The sequence below is a fragment of the Dunckerocampus dactyliophorus genome, chromosome 15, assembly GCF_027744805.1.
Source record: "Dunckerocampus dactyliophorus isolate RoL2022-P2 chromosome 15, RoL_Ddac_1.1, whole genome shotgun sequence".
Taxonomy (NCBI): Eukaryota; Metazoa; Chordata; class Actinopteri; order Syngnathiformes; family Syngnathidae; genus Dunckerocampus; species Dunckerocampus dactyliophorus.
The window spans coordinates 26,053,712-26,061,161 of record NC_072833.1 but is presented as its reverse complement, the minus strand read 5'-3'; positions in this window follow the sequence as shown (position 1 = coordinate 26,061,161).

Here is a 7,450-nt window from a genome sequence, read left to right as displayed (position 1 = left end):
GTTACGTTGTTACTCCAGGAGAGCTGGACAGGGCCATAGAAGGTCCTTCAACCCTCAGCAGGATCGGTATCTGCTCCTTTGTGAAAGGAGGAACAGGATGAGCACTGCCAGAGCCCTACAAAATGATTTCCAGCAGGCCACTGGTGTGAATGTTTCTGCACTGCAGAGCTGGATTGGTATTTGCCATAGACCACCAGAATTGGCAACTACACCACTGGTGCCCTGTGCTCTTCCCTGATGAGAGCAACCTGAGCACATGCGACAGACGTGAAAGGGTCTGGAGATGCCGTGGAGAACGTTATGCTGCCTGCAACATCATTCAGCATGACCGGTTTGGTGGTGGGTCAGTGATGGTCTGGGGAGGCATATCCCTGGAAGGCTGCACAGACCTCTACAGGTTAGATAATGGCACCCTGACTGCTATTAGGTATCGGGATGAAATCCTTGGACCCATCTTCAGAACCTACGCTGGTGCAGAGGGACCTGGATTCCTCCTGGTCCACGACAATGCCCGACCTCATGTGGCTAGTGTATGCACGTAGTTCCTGGAGGATGAAGGAATTGATACCATTGACTGGCCCCCACGTTCACCTGACCTAAACCCAATAGAACACCTCTGGGACATTATGTTTAGGTCCATCCAGCGCCGCCAGGTTGCTCCTGAGACTGTCCAGGAGCTCATTGATGCCCTGGTCCAAATCTGGGAAGAGATCCCCAGGACACCATCCGTAGTTTCATTAGGAGCATGCCCCCACGTTGTCAGGCATGCGTACAAGCACGTGGGGGCCACACAAACTACTGAGAATCATTTTGAGTTGCTACAATGACATTTTAGCAAAATGTCTTTGATTTCCTCCCTCTATAGGGTGATCATTTTCATTTCTATCAAATGATGTGGCATCATTTTGTTCCTAATACATCACCCACTTATTATCAGGAAAGATATTGAACATCATTTTTCCCCAGGTTTAGATCTGATGTGTTTTCCAAGTGTTCCTTTAATTTTTTTGAGCAGTGTACATTTAATATTTTTCTTGACAAACTTGGTGACAAGGGCATCATTCTTTTTTATATTATCAGAATACAGCCTCATTACTTATTGAAAAGAGAGTCCTTTAAAGCGTTGACAGAGGAAAAATATAACGTGAGCGCCACAAGTCTCAGAGTTGTCATCTTGTACTTGGAGTTTGTTGTAGCGTATTTCATGAGAATTTCTTGTGAGGAAAGTTATAAAGTTTTCAGGATAGAATATAAAATCCGGTCCATGGCCATAACTGTCGAAGAAGCATGATTTGTGTTGTTCAGCTTCAATAATCATCCCCACCAGTGTTGATCCTCACGGGATTGGTCATGGGTGTTAACGACGAGCTAGCATGGTCGTTTATCAATCTTAGTTGGCAGTAAATCACTAGGCCAAACCCCTCCAAACGACTCGCCCAAGATCGGTCTCAGGATAGAATCTATTTGATGCTTGTTCATTTCTCAAGTTTTAACAGTCGATCAGAACCTGGAGTTTCTATGACACTGTCGTAACGGGCGTACACAATCAACGTCATAGTTCTCAGTAATGCCGCTCCGAATCTTAAATCCCAATGGCATGTTCGATGTACCGCATGAGAGAAAGTGTCCATTTCATCGTCTCTTGGCAGATTGAACAGAAACAGTAAGTAACTGTTTTGAAAGTTTTCATGGTCAATGCACAGAGGAGCGTCTCTGATATGTTTGTTTGTTCCCAGATAGAGATTGTAAAATTCACGAACACTCTGATGTGTATTAAAGTTGGCTGGTAAGGTTTCGCCGGGATAAAACGTGAATTTACACTGAGAGACAGGTATTCAAGATTTGCATGTTGGAACTTAAATGGGTTCAGCTCCCTTGCTCCAACAAATGCCCTGTGGTCGACAACTCCGGCGACTATATATTTCGGAAGTCTACCCAGATATAAGTTGTCCTGTGAACACACACGTGATTGCGCCGGAATGCAAAACATTTTAACGACAACACGACTTATCGCGTAAATTGCGTTGCATTTCATTCAAGCGGCTGAATGTCCAAGCATGACATCCGGCTAGACTTTCACCTTTTTCACAAAAATGGTAGCACTCAGAATGTTTAAATTGAACTTGTCAGCTGCAGCGGACATCGATGTAAAAGCACTTTTAGCCTTTACAAGTTTCAATCGCACATCCACATTGTTTAGCAGGAGCCTTTCGGGAAAAAAAAAAGTCACTGTGCAGGGGTCCAATTAACTTGAATGGTTGCGAACCACGAGCTAAGCTTGTACGCTTGACAAGACCTTTGTTGGGGACACTGGGTGCCATGTCAATTAAATCTAAATCTTCACCAACGTCTTTGTACCACAGACATGCCGAAAACTGACTCTCCAATGTTTGTCGTGAAAAGTTGAGGAGGGTTTCAAAAGTAGATCTGTAAGAATGTGTTGCGGACGAAAAGCTAATGAGAACACGGTTCAGGCTGACATCTACCTGTGAAAATATAGTATTTAGAGGGCACTGTTTTATTCCACAGTTATCAGCATTTCCGAGATTAGTCCCATCGGCATTTGTAATCTTGAGGCGTAAATAGAGTAGTGTTGAGTTTAGATCTAGATAGAAACTCCCACTTCCATGTATCAGGAAATCTAACACTTCTTGATCAGCAATAGAGTTTAAAGGATGGATCTCGACATAATTGGTCTGATCTATAGGTAGCTGTGTCATCGGCGGGGCAAAAAGGTTGAGCTCTGATTTGGTGCGCTCTTTTTTTTTTTTTCTCACCTGTCCTGTCCAGCCTTTAAAGCAGATAGAATTGTAGATCTAAATGCTGTCAAGTGCTCAACAGATTTACTCTGCCAGGGAGAAGTGTGATATACACTTCCCCTGTCATACAAAATTTATTCGACCTTGATGCTTGTTATAAAGCACATTTGGAGCGACCGGACCGGAGCAGGAGGGGACAGAGAAGAAGAGAAAAGGAAACGGGGGGGGGGTCACAAGAGGGGGACAAAAACAAAAAAAGAGAGACAAGAGACAAGGACAACAGCAGCAACAACAACAATAGTGACAGAACAACAGAAACATACAGAACGACATCAGCAAATAAATGTCTGTGACAACTATCAAGACGAACAGGGACATAAAAACAAAACAATATCAACAACCACAATAACGAAGCTGTCAATGACAATCACACATAATAGCAGTCATGAAATGATGAACTATGATAGTGATCACAATGACAACACTGCATTGAAACAGTCACACATAATAGCAGTCATGAAATGATGAACTATGATAATGATCACAATGACAATACCGCATTGAAACAGTCACACATAATTGTAGTAATGAAATGATTATCCATGATAGTGAACAGAATGAAAAGTACTGTAATGCACATCATTGTAAAAAAAATAACCAAATATATATATATATATATATATACATATATACACGCATATATATACATACATATATATACACACACACACATATATATAGTCATACTGCTGATATCACCGTCGCTGTAATAAAACCAACAACATAACAACACCCTGGTTAACTCAGTGAGTAATGTGGGGAAGTACGTATGTACTGTGAGTGTGCATATGTACAGGTATCTCTGTATGTGAGGAAGACTTCATATATATGTAAAGGTGCAGAAATGTGTGGGCGTGTAATTGTCACTGAGAATGCATGAAAGGAAAGGGGCCGCCTCCACCTCCCAGAGAGCCCCGCCCCAAATAGCCAGGCCGGGCCCCGGCCGCCAGAAGGTCACCAGGCCCATAGGGGCAGGCAGCACAAAGATCAGCGCCCCAAGAGCCAGCCCAGAGGGCCCCCCCCCCCCGGGAAGACCAGCAAGGGGCCGAAGAGAGGTAATCCCAGTCAAGGACAGGGCGCCAGCGGGCCGGCGGACCGCCAACCCCTGAGACCAGCGAGAGATCACACCCCACAAAGGCAGACGGGTACCGGGGGCCACAAACCGGCAGGCCCAGAGACGCCTCCACAACCGGAAAGAAGCCCGCCCGCGCCGGAAGCGCCAACTCCCACCCACCGACCCCCCACACCCCCAGGGAGCGGAGCCCGGCCCGCCCCGGGCCAACCCCCGCCCGACCCCCGACACAGGGCCGCCCCGCCAAGGGATGCAGGAGGCACACCCTCCACCCACCCGGCGGAGGCACGGGTAGCAGAGATGTATCACCCAACACCCGACCCCACGGAGCAAACCCCTGTATGCCCCCCCCCCCCAAAATAAATAACTAAAATAAATAAATAAAGTGCACACACGCATGCACATACAGTACACATTCCTACGCACCCACACGCACGCACATACACACTCCTACGCACGTACACACCCCTACGCGCACGCTCATACACACACCTACTTACTCAAGCGCACACACACACACACACACGCACACACACACAGTGGTCGACTGCCCGACACCCGGAAGCCCCACCCTATCCCCCGTTGGTAACCCAAGGAGCAGCGGAGCCGGGGACCCCGGGGTCCCAGACATACGATCCAGAAACCAGGCACGGAGAGCGCGGACCGCCGGGGAGCAGGAAGACACCAGGCCACACTCTCCCAACGGTGGGACGCCGCCAGCAAGGCAGACAGGGGAGCCAGCGAGGAGGAAAGCGGGAAACTGAGCAGGCAGGCGGGAAAACGGGCGAGCAGCCAGGCGAACCACCACAAAGCGCCAACCGACACCCGTGGGCCAGCAAACCCCGAAGAGGGAGCGGGAGCACCACACCCCAAGCCGCAGGGAGGCCAAGCACCAGAGCCGAGAAGGCGAGACCAGCAGCAGACCAGCCGACGGCCCCCACAAACCACCAGAAGCCAGACCAGCCACAAGCCACCAGAGCCGACAGCGCACCACCCGCGCACCGGAGCCCCACCCCCGACAAGCCCACAGACAGACCGGGGGAGGCGAGGACACAGACAGCGGCCCGGCAGAGCACAAAGCGCAACGGCGACAAACGCCCAAGCGCCCGGCAGAGCACAACCCCCCCCCAGCGGGCCCGGCCCCAGGGCACCCGCCCCCCCACCCCCACCCCGCCACCCAGGCCCACAGTACCCGCAAGCATGACCAAGCCCCAACCCACCAGCCGGCCCGGCGCCCCAGCAGCCGCCACAGCGCAGCAACCACCAGCCGCCACGGCGGCACACGGGCCACCCGCAGCACCGGCACCGCCCCCCGGAGACCGCCGAACCCGCCTCAAGAGCGCAGAGGCGCCCGCAGCACGTGTCAGTCCAGGGGAAGCACCGCAAGCCGCCCCCCCCCGGCGCAAGCCCCGGCATCAACAGGCCCCAGAGGGCCACCCCAGGGAAGGGCAGGCAAACCAGACAAGGGCACCCCACAGGCCAGGCCGCCCCGGGCGAGCCACCGCGACGGCCAGGTCCCCGGCCACACCTCCGACCCTGGCGGGCAGACGCCGAGGTGCACGAGGCACCCCAATCCAGCCCGCCCCACCCGTGTATGTGATAAGGTGTGATTGTGTCTATAATGCAATTATAGACAATGATTTGGTGCGCTCTTGACGAGAGGCGAGGTGTGAGAGACATGGTTAATTTGGCAATATTAGCTCCACGTTTAAGAAGGGGCAAAATGAATCTGAACGCCCTATTCAGCATGGAACCAAATCCCCTGCCATAAAGAACTGGCACGCCAAGGAATCCGCCGAGTGATCCGCCTCCAGCCTGATTCACATAATAATCCACAAATCTTTGCAAATTCATTATGCGATATTCTGTTGAATTCAGATCAAGATCTTTGATATCGGTCTAAAGTGTAGCTTGCAGATCGTCTTCCCGTATGTGAATCGAATTGGGGTATTTAAGTCTGTTTTTAATTCAATCTGGATATCCTGTATTGTTCTTGACAGGAACGTAGTGTAGGCGGTTGTAGGGGAAAGTGATCAGATCACCGTAAGATCCTTCTTTTTTAACAATTCTTAGAAGGGGCACAATATTGTCTCCAACATATTGTGCTTCCACAATATTGGTATAGACGAAAAAATTATATTGACCGCCGTTACTATCACAGGGATATTTAGTCACGGGTTTTCTTTCTATTTTAATCCATTCACCGGGTTCAAAACCCAGCATGTAGGCCAGTGGCACTTCGGACTTGATAGAATATTTACTACTCCCTACTACTTACAGATCTACTTACTTACTATTTCCTCTAATTCTACAGGTGGTGACAATGTTATCGTATAATTTGAGCTGGTATTGTTCGGTAAAATGTCATAACAGGCATTCGATGGTAGTGTCACATAGAAAGAGTCTTTCCCTGCCATTATGCTGTTTCCTGGTCTTTCCTGTTTTTGCTCTTCCTGAGCTCTATGACCTCTTTAGCAGGCAGCCAAGAGTCAAACTGACAAGACCATCCTTGCCAGTGGACTAAAACCATCTTCTGAGCATTTTTAATTTTCCTGTCTAAAATTTCTTTTACACGGAAAAGAGTGTCAGAGCCGATTATCACTTTCTGCAGTTCGGGTTCATAGAATGTTCCATTCAGAATTTCACCCCTTATATCCCTTAATTTATAAACAGGAGGGACTCTGGGGATACGTTCGTTCACTATAAAATATTCGTCGGTGAATGACTGTTCACACATTTTATCAAATACCCCACGGTATTTTGAAATCCGTACAATGTCTCCTTCTTTGAATTTAAATACGTGTGGCTTAGCGGACAGAGATAGTGTCCCATATAAATTTTCAAAAACTTGCGAGGTTTTGCTCGGGGTTACCTCCACGGGTTTGTTGTTATAGCTGTCAAGTAAATCCTGAATTACATCTATATACCTACCAGTGTTTTTTGCGGTGAAGTACCGCCACATTTTTCCCTTCAAAGTACGATGAAGGGCCTCACGGTGGTCTAGTGGTTAGCATGTTGGCCAACACAGTAACAGCCTGGAGATTGGAAAGACCTGGGTTCGATTCTCCTCTGGGCATTTCTGTGTGGAGTTTGCATGTTCTCCCCGTGTGCGCGTGGGTTTTCTCTGGGTACTCCGGTTTCCTCCCACATCCAAAAACATGCAGGTGAGGTTAATTGGCGACTCTAAATTGTCCATAGGTATGAATGTGAGTGTGAATGCTTGTTTGTGTATATGTGCCCTGCAATTGGCTGGTGACCAGTTGAGGGTGTATCCCGCCTGTCGCCCGAGGCCAGCTGGGGTAGGCTGCAGCATGCCCCTGTGACCCTAAAGAGGAGAAGCGGTATAGAAAATGGATGGATGGACGTATGATAAACTCTTTCCACTACTGATGCTTTCAGTTTACTTCCTGTTTCAAAGTATTGAATGTTGTACTTCTTCATTAGTTTTTCAAAGACTCGACTTTGAAGTCATGTCTACTAGTGAACTGAAAAGATCATACAACAATGTTTTGAGTTTGACTTTATTGATTACCACGCATGATTAGTGATTACACGATTA